This window comes from Dermacentor silvarum, chromosome 5 (assembly GCF_013339745.2).
Source record: "Dermacentor silvarum isolate Dsil-2018 chromosome 5, BIME_Dsil_1.4, whole genome shotgun sequence".
Classification (NCBI taxonomy): domain Eukaryota; kingdom Metazoa; phylum Arthropoda; class Arachnida; order Ixodida; family Ixodidae; genus Dermacentor; species Dermacentor silvarum.
In genome coordinates, this window is record NC_051158.1 from 160,393,521 (window position 1) to 160,406,683 (window position 13,163).

The 13,163-nt window shown below is 45.4% G+C and overlaps 1 protein-coding gene across 1 annotated transcript in view; it reads left to right on the plus strand.

The window, feature by feature from the left end:
- LOC119453824 (uncharacterized) overlaps positions 1-13,163 on the plus strand; it is a 63,555-nt gene that overhangs the window by 16,648 nt on the left and 33,744 nt on the right. The window lies entirely within an intron of this gene.

The window sequence follows — 13,163 nt, forward strand, 5'->3', positions numbered from 1 at the left end:
CGCAGAATGATCGCAAGCCTGTGCGCCGCTTTGAACGGCTGTCTGCGATCGTCGGCGAAGCGGCGTGGGCGCGTTTATTTCCTCGCGTGAAATGGCATTGTAGGTCGGCGCAGTCGGTGCGACCAACGCGCGAATGGGTCAGGAGCCTATTCGACGCCGGGCGCATTGGAAGCCACCGGTTACGTTGACTGCGCCGGTGCGCTCGACTATAGAGGGGGTTGTTTTCGCCAACGTGACCTAGCGTGCGCGCGCATGTGTTACGTCAGACTATAAATGGCCCTATAGTGGCCCTATAGTGTCACCTAGTGTCAGTTTAGTAAAAGTGAAGCGCAGAGACTTCCGCAGGTAACCAAAGAGTGGCGCTGCCAACGCGTTGGGAAAAGAAAAGAAGTTTGTTTTTTCTTCGGCAACATCAACTGGAAAAGGAGAGTGCCGGTTTGGCGGGCTAGGCCAGCTGCAACAAGCAGCGGGATCAGGTTTGAATAAAGGGAGGGGAAAAGGTCACGCCCGCGGCGGCAAGATCGCCGGGTTGAGGGATGCAGGCCCGCCTCGTGCACGCACGCACACGTGCGCTCGCTCTCACCTTGCAGTCGCTGTGAATTCGAGCACGCTAAGCGCGACGCTTCGCATTCCATTGCGGTGGAGAAGGTGCTTCCGGTTGCTGCTCGCACAAAAATGACAAAATTTGGGGCGAAATCTCTAGGTTGTCGGCAGAGAAAGTTCGTTATTTAAAGGGGGTCTCCCGCTGCCACTTCGTTACGTAGAGGTCTCAAATACATGTGCTTCTATGGAGTAACAGCGGGGAATAGAAAAACTTCGTTATATCCAGGAATTCATTATATGGAGGTTCGTTATAAGCAGGTTTAACTGTATAATGTTCTAATGAGAAGCTTGTGGGGGTGGAAGACTCTCTTCCACTGCGTCGATATTGCATGTGTGAACAGTTTTAAACTATTCCAAATGCAGCGCACATTGCAACCAGAGATTCCTGAGCTAGCACGCAATGGTGGGTTTGACCACCCAGCTTTGAAAGAAGAGCTCGTTCGACAGCTTCTCACTCTTGAGGGTGCCAAGCAAGCTCGCACTCCTCCACCACCCTCTGCAAAACATGTGCTCCACAAGCCAGAAAAAGTAGAAATATGCAAGGACTGCAAGCTGTACTATCAGCAGAGGAAAATCAAGCTCAATACAAATGTCTTTTGCAGCACGTGCAAAGTTCATTTGTGTTTTACCACTGCCTGGAACTGTTTTCTTGCGTGGCACAAGAACCGTGGGAACTGAATGCTGACCACTGGTGCCAGAGTGCACCAAAAAAAAAAGACAGTTGTAGAAAGGCATGCCAAATTTTCATAAGAAACGAGGCAATGCAGCTGATTTTGTATATCTTGGATATTTTTATTGTGGTTTTTCACTTATATATCCATGCCTTTTTCAACTGTTTTGTGTTCTCTCAGCAAATTTTCAATGAAATATTTTTTCTTAATCTTATATATAACCTTTAAGTCTAATATTTCTTTCTGCGTGAAAGACCATCCAATTAGCTGCATTTTGATATCTGTTACAGTAATATAGCACAATATCTTCTTTGAATAAAAAGAAATTTCCAACACCCTTCAGAATTGCCTATTTTTTCCGTGGTCCCGGAAGAATTAACATGTTGCCGTTGAGCTTTTTTGTTTTTTGTTTTTTTCCCTCCATTCCTTGTTAGTTCGCTTGTTCGTTCGCTTGTTCTGTGTATCAGAACAAGCGTGCTATATGCGAACACCTGCTTTTCTATCATGGAATTTCGTATCTCACAGGGAGATCGCTGAACTTGGGGTACTCACTCACAAACTCGTGCGCCGTCAAGCACTGATGAAAGCCATGGCTCTTCCACTCCACACGTTCACATAATCACATACGCATAGAATAAAGTTCAAATGCTTTATAATACAGTCTACTCTCGTTACAACGAACCCTCATAATCCGGCAAGAATGTCCATTTTATCCGAAGTCCGTTATATCCAAAACGCCTCACTTCCCAAACTTTGTTCGCGATGTCTAACGTCATTCCAAAGAGTGAGTGACGAAGTCCAAAGTAGCAGGCTCGCCCAAAAGGCGTAGCATCGATTGCGATAGCAGATTAATAGACATCTATACCGTATTTTCGTGATTCTAAGCACCCCTCCCCCTCTATTTTCGCGAAAAAATTGGTAAAAAAGCTTGCATGCGAATCTAAGCACCCCACATTTGTTAAGAAGAGCGCGTAGCCAAGGCCGCCAAGCGCGCTTGCTCACTCTCTTCGAGTCGGAACCGTCGGACTCCCGAGGTGGCACGGCCACTGCGGCGCGATCTCGCCGCACGGCCGGAGTGCAAAGGCGCGGACTCGTGACACCCGCGAGCCTCGTGACGCTCGCGCGCCGCGCGTAGCCGGAGCTGTCGGAGTCCCGAGGTGGCACGGCATCCGCAGCGCGATCTCGCCGCACAGTCGGACTGCAGAGGTGCACGGACTCATGGCACCCATGAGTCGCGCGGACTCGTGACGCTCATGCGCCGCGCGTAGCCGCAGCCGTCGGAGCCCCGAGGTGGCATGGCGTCCGGAGCGCGATCTCACCGCACAGTCGGACTGCAGAGGCGCGCGGATGATCCATCAGTCATCTTAGTCACATATTTGTGCCTTTCCACGCTGTGCTTTGGTTATATACCAAGTAAAAGAGACGCGAGAGTTATGCGGTTTGTATTTATTTTTGGTACCGCGGCTCCGGCAATGGACACGTTCCACTTTCAAAGAACCAGTTGAGGATTTCGCCATAATAAAGAAACGGCAGAGCGCGGGAGGTAGCCTTGTAAAACAAATGGAATGCACGAAATAAAAGAAAGGAAACGATAGGGTTTAAAAGCGTTAGCATGAGCTAGCCATATCTGCTACGTTCTCCTGGTTATCATCGTGATCTCCAACTTATTTTCTTCCGCAGCACGTTCACATTGCTCATTCCACGCATAACTAAATGAAGTAAGAGCGCAGAATGCGTACTCAAACAGCTGCGTAAGCGCGGACCAAGCGAACTAGTAGAAAATAGACAAAATACCCCTATTCAGAGCCAGCAAACGCATTCTCTGTGCGGTGAGTCACTGCAGTATTACCTTGCGGTAATACTGCAGTGATACTACCGCTGCGGAAGCCACCTTGGCGCGGCTTCCGCAGCGGAGGAAGCCCACGGGTCCTAAAGCGGGAGTTCCCAAGAAAAGGTTCTCGCTCCTCCCATGCATTCGCGCGGCGCTTTGGACACTCCCCAGTATTTTAGGTCACTTTACTTTGACCAGCGAGAAAGAAGTCGAGCACCGCTGCAGCAGCCACGACGGCCGAAACGCTCCCTGCACTCAACGTGCTGAGGCATTTAGTGACGTGCAAAAACATTCGTGAGATCGTGCGCGCACACTTTTACGTCTTCCAAATGGTGATCGTTGACGATATGAGCAAGAAGAAAACGCACATGGACAGTAGAACCCCGTTGATAGATTTTTCAAAGGACCGCGAAAAAAAAAAAGTTTCAGTTTCGCCTGAAAGGCGAGGCAACGATTGTGATAGCAAATTAGTAGACAGCTGTACGAAGTCCTTCCTAAGTAAGGAAGTTTTATCAGCCGTATAAACTTGTAAACATTCGCTTACCAACTAAATTATGTAACAAGCATGGTGTCATGCGCGCACAGGTAAACACGAACCCATCTCGCTCGGTGACGGCGGGAATTCGCTGTCAAAACGCTGGAGCAAGAAAGCGCGGCAGCAGCGGCTGTCTCTCGCTTCAACGTGAACTAAATGTCGAAAGCACAGCGCATAGTAAGGTATCCGGCACTAGGCGCACTTCGTCAACAACACGGACCGTTTTAAGATGATGCCCACGTGGGCGCGCACTTTGCACATGTCGCAGATCGCTTTCAAGATACGGCCATGTAATACGGCTCCGGTGCGGCCGTGCCTTGTCGGCAACGTGCCAGTCGCTTTTTGCAACGTACAAGCTGGCTGCACCGCTAAATTTACGTGAACTCCACCTTCATACACAACGTAAGATGCAGGAAAATTACATATTGGCGAAGTATCAAGCAGAACTTAATACATGGAAGTAAATGAAGGATTTAGGTCAAGACCGTGAAAATACGACGTAGCAGCCGGGAAAACGCAGCAGTCAGGAACATATCAACGGGGTTCCGCTATTAGGAATTTTTTCTGCTAAAATTAAATTCATTTTTTTCTTGATTTTGTGTATGTTTTGATGATACAAATTTTGGGTGATACGAATATTTCACGAGACCCCGTGAGATTCATATCACCGAGGTTCTACTGTGCCTACCACAAAGTGGCTAGTATGAGACAAAGAATGCTTTGCATAAAAATTGGCCACATCTTTTTTTGCTGCATATTTTAGGCAACATTTACAGCAGTGTTGCATTTCCTTGTTCGCAGAAACGCACATCAGTGGACGCAAACTAGTACTTACTGGTTGGTTCATACTACCATTTAGTGCGTAGTTATGCCATGTTTCCACCATAAGGCAGTTCCACTGTAGGTGTCAGTACTTGTTTAGTGTTTTAACTGCTTGAAGTATTTTCTGCAGGCCTGGAACGGCTGACAAGCTTGGGTGAGCAGAGTGGGGCCGAGAAAGGAGGATGCCCTGATTCTCCCATGGTTGGTCGGGCCTCAGTTGCCATCCAGTTCGACTTACCCATGGCTGACCAGTCCATTTGGTGCTTCCCCAGAATAGGGACCAAGAAAACACAGTGCTCTGTCCTGAGCACATCAAGGAGTGTGCAGACTACACAGACTGTGGACCTGCCAAGTTTTGCTGCAGGTAGGCCATGACCAGCACCTCAACTGTGCCCGTGATTGTCTACTTAGTTTTCTTCTCTTGTTTTGACTGTTTAGCCAGTCGAACAACGATACTATAACAATCAAGGATATAACAAATTATTGGATATAACGAAGTAAACCCGAAATGTTTCTGACCGTTATTAACAAGCTTTGGCTGTAGAGTATGTTTATGCCTCTTGTTCACGAAATGTGAGGGACTGCTGATAAAAGTTACTTAATTTTATTCCAAGGTGCTGCCAACTTGAGTGAAGCCAAGGCAGTACTAGAATAATTACTCATTATTTCATAGTAAATAGATATTAATTTGGTGCCTAATCATTCACGTTGCAAACTGACTGGTTCAAAGCACACAAACTGTTGGGTCATTTGCTGCTAGCATTATCAGAAAGGAAAAATTATTTGTTTGTCATTGCTAACAGAATGCAGCAGATCAAACGTCCCATAACATCGTACTATAGTGCCTTCACCAATGTGGTCCTGTATAGCAATACCCAGCTGAACTGAAAGGGAGCTTCATAGAGTATGCATGGGGGTTCAATTCACTTGCACTGCAATGTAAGCTATTGATTTTTTTCCTTGCGATCATTGGGTAGAACTGGCAGAGCAAGCCTTGTACTTAAGTGTGCACAAGGTGACTGAAGTGGTTATGTTAAATGACATGCCTTTGGCACATGGGGATGGCATTCCGCCTCAGAATGTGAAGTTACGCCTTTGAATTTCTGAATGCGCGAGGTTTGTACACCTCCTAACAATCCTTAAAAACCCTTAAAATTAAAAAAAGCAGATTCATGGGTTCTTAAAACTTCTTGCAAATAAATGCACTCTTTGAATTCCTTGAAAACTGAGGTTGGGGGCAACTTCTGAACAGTCAAAGTACCAAACTCTGCATTGGCACTTTGCCGTCGATACTGTCTAGTATTCAGAAATGATCCTATGTTGTATTCTCTTTTGAGAGTTTCGAGTTTTACGATTGCAGTCTGGCATGTCCACAGCCAAGGACAAATGGCTATTGCCATCAAGGTGCTTGATTAAGCGACCAAGCCGTAACACCATTTTTGAGTTGTTTTGGTAGTTGGGTCATCATGGCCAAGTTTTAGGGACCTGGGCTCTAGGAATGCCTGGAGAAAAGGAACTTTCAGTCATTTGGCTTTAATGTGATGAATATTTTTAGGTGAAGCTGGACACTACTATAACCCTCAATAGGCAAAGTGTGTGATGTGCCATAAGGTGATTGACATCATTACAATGGAAAAATTGACTTTGAAATGCTACCTGAGAGCTTGAAGCTTGGGCACAATTCAGTGACTTAGGAAAAAATTGCACCTACAAGGCAAATTTGAATATTTCTTTACTCTGTGTGTATTAATTTAGTGTGAATTTTGGCCTTTAGCAACCTTAAAATGCTTGCGTTTTCCTTGAATTGTTCTTTAAGTCTATTATTGTTCTGTATGAACTCTGAATGTGGTGATCACATTGTGATTGGAGCAGAGTGCAAAATCGCTCCTGTTCAATGCACTTGGTATGTGTTAACATTGCTCTAAACATGTCTTCGGATTCTGGTGGGAATGAGAAGATTGTGTATCACATTGACGGAAACGAGCATGCTTGTATCCCATAAACAAGGAGTTTTATGTTTAATAGCTAGAGTAAAGTTGGCTTGTCTTGACTGTCACACAAATTATGACAAAAGAAACTTATGACTTGTGCAACCGATTACTTGCTGAGAGCAGGTTTATTAGAGTCATATTTTCAGTTTTACACAAAGTAACCATTACTGGAAGAAGCTGATGTGCTTCAACTTTTTCACTTTTACTGGCATGGCATTGCCATTGCATCTACTAATCAGTGTTGTGGGCATCTGTGCACAGTTCCAAGAGGAGGTTGCACAGATAGAAAAATTATGTTCTTAAATTTTTTTACTTGCAGTCCCAAGAAACCACTGTGCATTTAGACACTTGGAATGTTAGGCTTTGTATTGCGTTACAAAATAGGGGGTAATTAAAATATGGTAGACAGCCTTTTATAGGAACCAGGCAATAGCAATTATTAATTGAAAACTTCCACTATGATGGCTCTCATAGCCCGTGTCTTCCTTTAGGCAATTAAACCTCGTGAGTCAATCAAATCTAACTTAGTACGTGTGTATGCTGTTTGTTCACACTGAAACTTCTTTGTTATCCGTTATGTGTGCTTGTGACATTATATTTTTAATGTGTTTCACCGTTATGTGCAGGTATCTCGAGCACTGAATCACTAGAGAAACCAAGAAGTGCTCCTGCTGAATGTTACGGGAAAAGTGTGCGCATTGCCGGGAAAGCTGCAAGAATCTCCACAACTACCGCCGCGGGCAGCGATAATGAATCCAAGATGCTGCTTTTAACATGTGAATGTGTTGAAACTGTTGAGACGTCATCGCCGTACCAGTGCCATTTGTGCCCTAGTGAGTGCAGCTTTCCCAGCAAGAAGCATCTGACAAACCACATGTACACCCTTCTGAAGCCATACCAGTGTCCACTATGCCCCAGAGCATTTGGTAGTAAACACATACAGTTGGCCCACATTAACGTACACACAAAAGCGAAGCCGTTCAAGTGCACAAAGTGTCCACGAACTTATGCTGCTCTAAAGAGTCTTGATACTCACATGGCTATTCACGAAGGACGATTTAAGTGTGCCATATGCCTGAAGTCATTTGGCAGAAAGATTGACATGCAGCTTCACAGAACTGCGCACGCCAACGATAAGAACTTCAAGTGCACAACATGCTCCCGTATGTTCGCCAGACCGAGCTGCTTGAGAAAGCACAAGCGAATCCACAATGAACAATTTAAATGTGCACTCTGCCCGTGCACATTTAGCAGTGAGGAAGGGCTAGCAGTGCACGTGAGTGAGCACGCTGAAGGTGGATCCTTGAAATGTGACTCTTGCCCTAAGAGCTTTGCAACTGAACAGCAACTGCACAATCATGTACATACTCACACAAAACCATTCAAGTGCACACAGTGCCCACGCTCATTTCTTGACAGAGATAAATTAGTGACCCACATGCGTATCCACACGAATGAAAGGCCTTTCAAATGTGAGATCTGCCCTCGCACATTTGGCAAGAACCGAGACTTGTTGACGCACATGCGAGCCCACAATAAACCATTTAGATGTACCCTCTGCCCGTGCACGTTCAGCACTAAGGAAGGGCTAGCAGTTCACGTGAACCTACACACTGGAGAAAAATTCTTTAAGTGCGACATCTGCCCTAGGAGTTTTGCAACCGAAAGGCAACTGCGTATTCACATGCACAGTCACAGGCATAGTAAAGTGAAACAATTCAAGTGCACATATTGTTCGCAGGTATTTGCTGTGAGAGCTGAATTAATAAACCACATGTACACGCACACAAGTGAAAGGCCTTTCAAGTGTCAGGCCTGCCCTTGCACATTTGTCAACAACAAACACCTGTTATTTCACATGAAAACGCACGACAAGCCACACAAATGTGTACTGTGCCCAGAAGCTTTTACCCGAGAGCAAGATTTGTTTGGTCACATGCATGACCTGCATGATAGTGAGAAGCCACATAAATGTGAAATTTGTTCCAAGGTCTTTCCTACTCGCGCCACTCTGATGGATCATGTGCAGGGCCATCAAGAAGTCTTCAAGTGCGATACATGCTCTCAGACTTTTGAAACCGAGGAAGTGATGTTGTCTCATGAATGCACGAGTAAAGAGTTACTCATGTGTGTGAAGTGTTTGCGACCATTTTCCACTCTGGTTGGACTGCGAAGACACATGCATAGTCACGTTAAGTCGTAGTACCGTGCTCTGCACCCCTTGCTCTTTGCGAGAGAAATTGTTTTGCCACACCATACGAGGCTTTATGACGCGGGGCATTCACTGAAATGCAAGAGTTGCTTTGTGTTTTTCAAACTTGAGAGCTCCTGTCAGAACGCCCACATGTCCATGTGATCATGAGCGTTTGATAAGAAAGAAGTCTTGCTGGCCCACATGGCACAAGGTGGCGAATTTGTCGTACAGATTACGAAGTTGGGCTTATTTTATGATTTCATGAATGTGTCAACTTTCAAGAAAATACATTCTCTTTAAAAAGTTTTAAAGCTGATGAAAAACAGAGTTGCTGTACAAAAGTGCATTGAAAAAAGGAATTGTGATCATACTTGTGCTGCCCTCTTGTGGCAGCACAAGGCATCGTATACCAGAGGCTTTGAGCAAGCAGGCAAAATTAGCAGCAGGAAAGTCACTAAAAAAGTAACTGTGATATAAAAAATGTCTTACTTGCAAATCTGTGCTTTTCCATGTTTGCTGCTGCTTGTATGCTGTGTCCAAGCTAAGTGATCATTAATAAAGTGCATCAATGTTCCACAAAAGCGGGGTGCTACCTAAGTGGATACATTAAAATGTGTGCATTTTCTTCTACCCCCGTTCCCTCTCCCTATTTTCGTGTCTGTGAGATGTTTATGATATTTAAAGTTCACAGGTTTGGCAGGTATGCATGCATTTAAATGACTATCTAGACCTTCACACCCAGTGCTGGAAATTTGTAACATGCCATACATAAGCTGACTCCACATGAACATGCCAAAATTATGCAATTTCGGTCGTCCATAAATGGTGCTTTCGACGAAGATCTTGGAATATCACCTCAGGGCAGTAAGCTTAACGAGAAAGGAGCGTGCAGTGAGATGAGGTTTGAGTTGACTTTTGGCCACACGGTTCCATTGCACGCCCCTCCTTCACTTTCTTCTTCGCGTCTTTCATCCCCAGCTGCACTCTGCGTTTGATTTCGTCTTTCGCTGTGCTCGTTCGCATGCTTATGCCGACACTCGTCACAGGAACGGGTTCCTAAGAGCTGCTCTCTAAAAAGCAGCACCTGTCACGTGTGTAGTACGTAAAACTTCAAGGCATGTCGAAGAACAGCCGTTGTGCGGTGGGGTGGTCAAATACCTGTAAAAATTTGCCAATGACACGGTTCTCAGGTTCTAATCATTCTCCGACAGGCTCATGGGGGGGGGTAGCGGGAGCACCGGCAGCAATGTATCGCCCCGCTGTTCGGCGGGAAATTCTCTATCGCACTTTCTTTTTGTCAACTTGGTGTTTGTTGCACTCAATCATGTTGAGACGGACAAGCGGCAAAGTTGATCTCAGCCTACCTATGTTTTTGTTCAATTTGTCCGCAGTGCAGCATGTGATTAAATGCATTTCGCTTAGGTTCTGAGTGCCGCTTGCTGCCTCTACCATTTGCCACTTCTTTACTGTGTTGCTCTAGGTAGGGTGCATGACTGCACGAGTGCCTTGTGTTGTATGCTATAGCTGCTGAGCCTTGCAAGGACCGATTTTAACGCGACAGCGTTTAGGGCCTCGTGTCGCAGAAAATCCGGCATCGGCATTGGCACCCGTGGCCGAGAAAATCATCCCCAACCACGTTTAGGTATGCTACACCATTTTATCATTAATGTTGCTCATACCTTGTCTTGCATTCTTGGCAAAGCTATTCGTCGGAATTTTGAGAATGACAATCCACAAGCAAATGTCATGAAATGAAACACAGCGCATGCCTGTTATGTTAAATATACTCAGACTGAAATATTAAAAGTGCAAAACAAATACGGAAACCTGAAAATTATGTAATTTCTTTGGCGCGGTTGTGCACTATCTCCAGGATCAACCCACGCAAGAGGCCGCGTTTCCACCAGAAAGCTCGCCTACGTGCATAGCGTTCGCCACCAGTGTTTGCTAGTAACCATTATGGTTGCATAAGCTGCAGTCATCGGGAACCATGAGTAGCAGTCGGGGATCTTTGAATGCTATCGTGTTCCACTCTTAAAAGCGAAGCTTAAGCGTCCTCCCAATTTTTGCAGGTTTTATGCGGCTCTTTAGATTGGTGCACCAGCTATCACGCAGTTCATGCTTTTTGGATCTATTTTATGTGTGGCTTCGCGTATGTTGAACTGTTAATTGCTAGTTGCTTCATGCAGAAACTGCAGCCGTAGTCGAGTGGTTAAGGCGTCCACCTCGGCGGCGAGAGGTGGTTTGTTCGAAACCAACCACTGGAGACCCAACCGGTTAAGAAATTGTGTACAGACGCAACCCTAGCCTGGCGCCCAGCTTTCTTTATGGGGTGCGTGTCTGGGAGAGGCCTCGTAAACATCACTTTGGGCTAGTTGTAGCTCAATAGTTTCGAACTGTTCCAGCCTGAAAAGGTGGTCCTCGGTAAGTCGTCACGTGGTTCACGCACATTCATTTTTTTTTTAATTACGAGGTTTTCGCCTCGCCTCGTTCGTTGCTGGGTTAAATCACGCTGTGTTTTAGTATCAGAACGATTACAGAAAAGTGCTTCTTTAACAGCTTTATTCGTTTCGACATTGTGGTTGCTTGAAAAATGTGCTAGAAGAGCGTTAACTCACAGTGAGGATTGCTGTTAGCGGCTGCATATGGTATTGCTGTTCGATTTTCGCTGAACAATTCGTGTCATCTTTGTGAATTGTTACACCTTGATGCCTTCCCGAGCAAATTACCATACATACTGCCTTTCTGCCTGTGCATTTTGTACTCAGTTGTATTGTTTCTCACTATCGTTTGCGGTGTAAGAGTGTAATGCCTACACCACAAGGAACTAAACCCAGCATTACCGCCAGCACCAATTTACCTTCACTGGTGATTCTTCACTTGTAAAATATTGTGAGTCTTCTTCCGTAACTGTAAAAAAATACTCAATAGTTCGTAAAACTTTACATTTGTACATTTCCAAGCAGTCTGTAACTGTGTCGAATTTCAGCATCTGAAAGCAAGCCCAATTTGTTAGTGCAAGAAACATTTTAATGCGGTGTCAAATGCAGAACAGGAACTAACAATCTCACAGATATGCCGTAGCATCTGTTACATCCATACATTCTTTTTGGCATATTAAACACATGCAAACCAATAAAGCAACATGTTTTCACATGCAACATAGTATCTTTTGCATGCTTCATACATTCTGCCAAAATCCAATTTATTTGCTTTTTCTTTGAAGTAGACTTTCACAAAGTAGCTTTTGTTCCTTGGTCGCCTACAGATGCCTAAAAAATTAGCACTATAAGTTTTCTTTGCATTGCTCACTCTGTCCTTCTGCTGCAAGCAGCACGCGTATCACTGCGGTTAAAATTAAAGCTTACCAGAAAGGCAGGCAAATATTAATGTTTTGCATACAGCCGGTGCTCTCAACGCTGTAGCCGAACTTTTTCGTGCCCTTGGTGACGACGTTGAACATCACGCTCACCGTTCCGTTTGATGTCGTTCTTGTAACTGCATCAACGTGGCGACAAGTGATTTGTGGAAATGTATACATTAAGACACCATGTAATGCGTAGAATGGATAACCGGTGGACCATTAGAGTTGCAGAATGGATACCAAGAGAACGGAAGCGCAGTTGAGGACGGCAGAAAACTAGGTGGGGTGATGAAGTTAGGAAATTTGCAGGCGCAAGTTGGAATCGGCTAGCGCAAGACAGGGGTAATTGGAATGAATGAATGAATTCTTTTATTAAGAAAAGGGAGGACCGAAGGTCGCTGGTGGGGGAGGAGGGACATACGAGGAGAGGTAGACAGCCACTAAATCGCGCGAGCCAGGCCACTAGCAATGCCAAAGTGGGCTAATTTTACTAGGTGATCTGGGTTTTCGAGAATGTCGTTCTGTAAAGCTTCAATGTGGCAATGCAGAAAAATATTGCTGTCGTCTTGATAAATATTTAACGTGGGACAGTGTAAAATGAGATGCTGCAAGTTTGCTTCACATACGGAGTGGCAGAAGGTGCATATTGGGGGGGCAGAGGCGTCAATGCCCTTCTTTTGGTCAGCCGTCTGCCATTTATGAATTCTGTCAGGGGTAGTAGCTGTGTTGGCAAGTACTTTATTTATGAATATTTCCTGGGATCGGCTGAGGGCGAGGTCCTTAAAGATGTGAGGAGGAGTGAGATGTTTGAGTCTCTCCCTGTTAGCGTACTTGAGGAAGCGACGTATTCGTGCCATTTCGAAATGAGAGTTCGGCGGCAAATCTGTATGGGGGTGGTCACCAAGGTCGGGAGACCCGCGTAGGAGAGGTTGGAGACGAAAAGGTAAAACTCCAGATTGTGAGGTGGCAAGACCATGCACCACCTCGTTACCTCCCCCCTGGGCCCTCCCTCCCCACATGTCCAGGCAACCCTAGCGTCAATGCCATTCTTCTGCTTGTGCTGTAGAATCTGGCGGATGTGTAGAGCAGTGATATCTTCCACACTGGGGTCTTCAATGTCTTTTAATGCTTCGAATGAGTCGGTGTAGATGG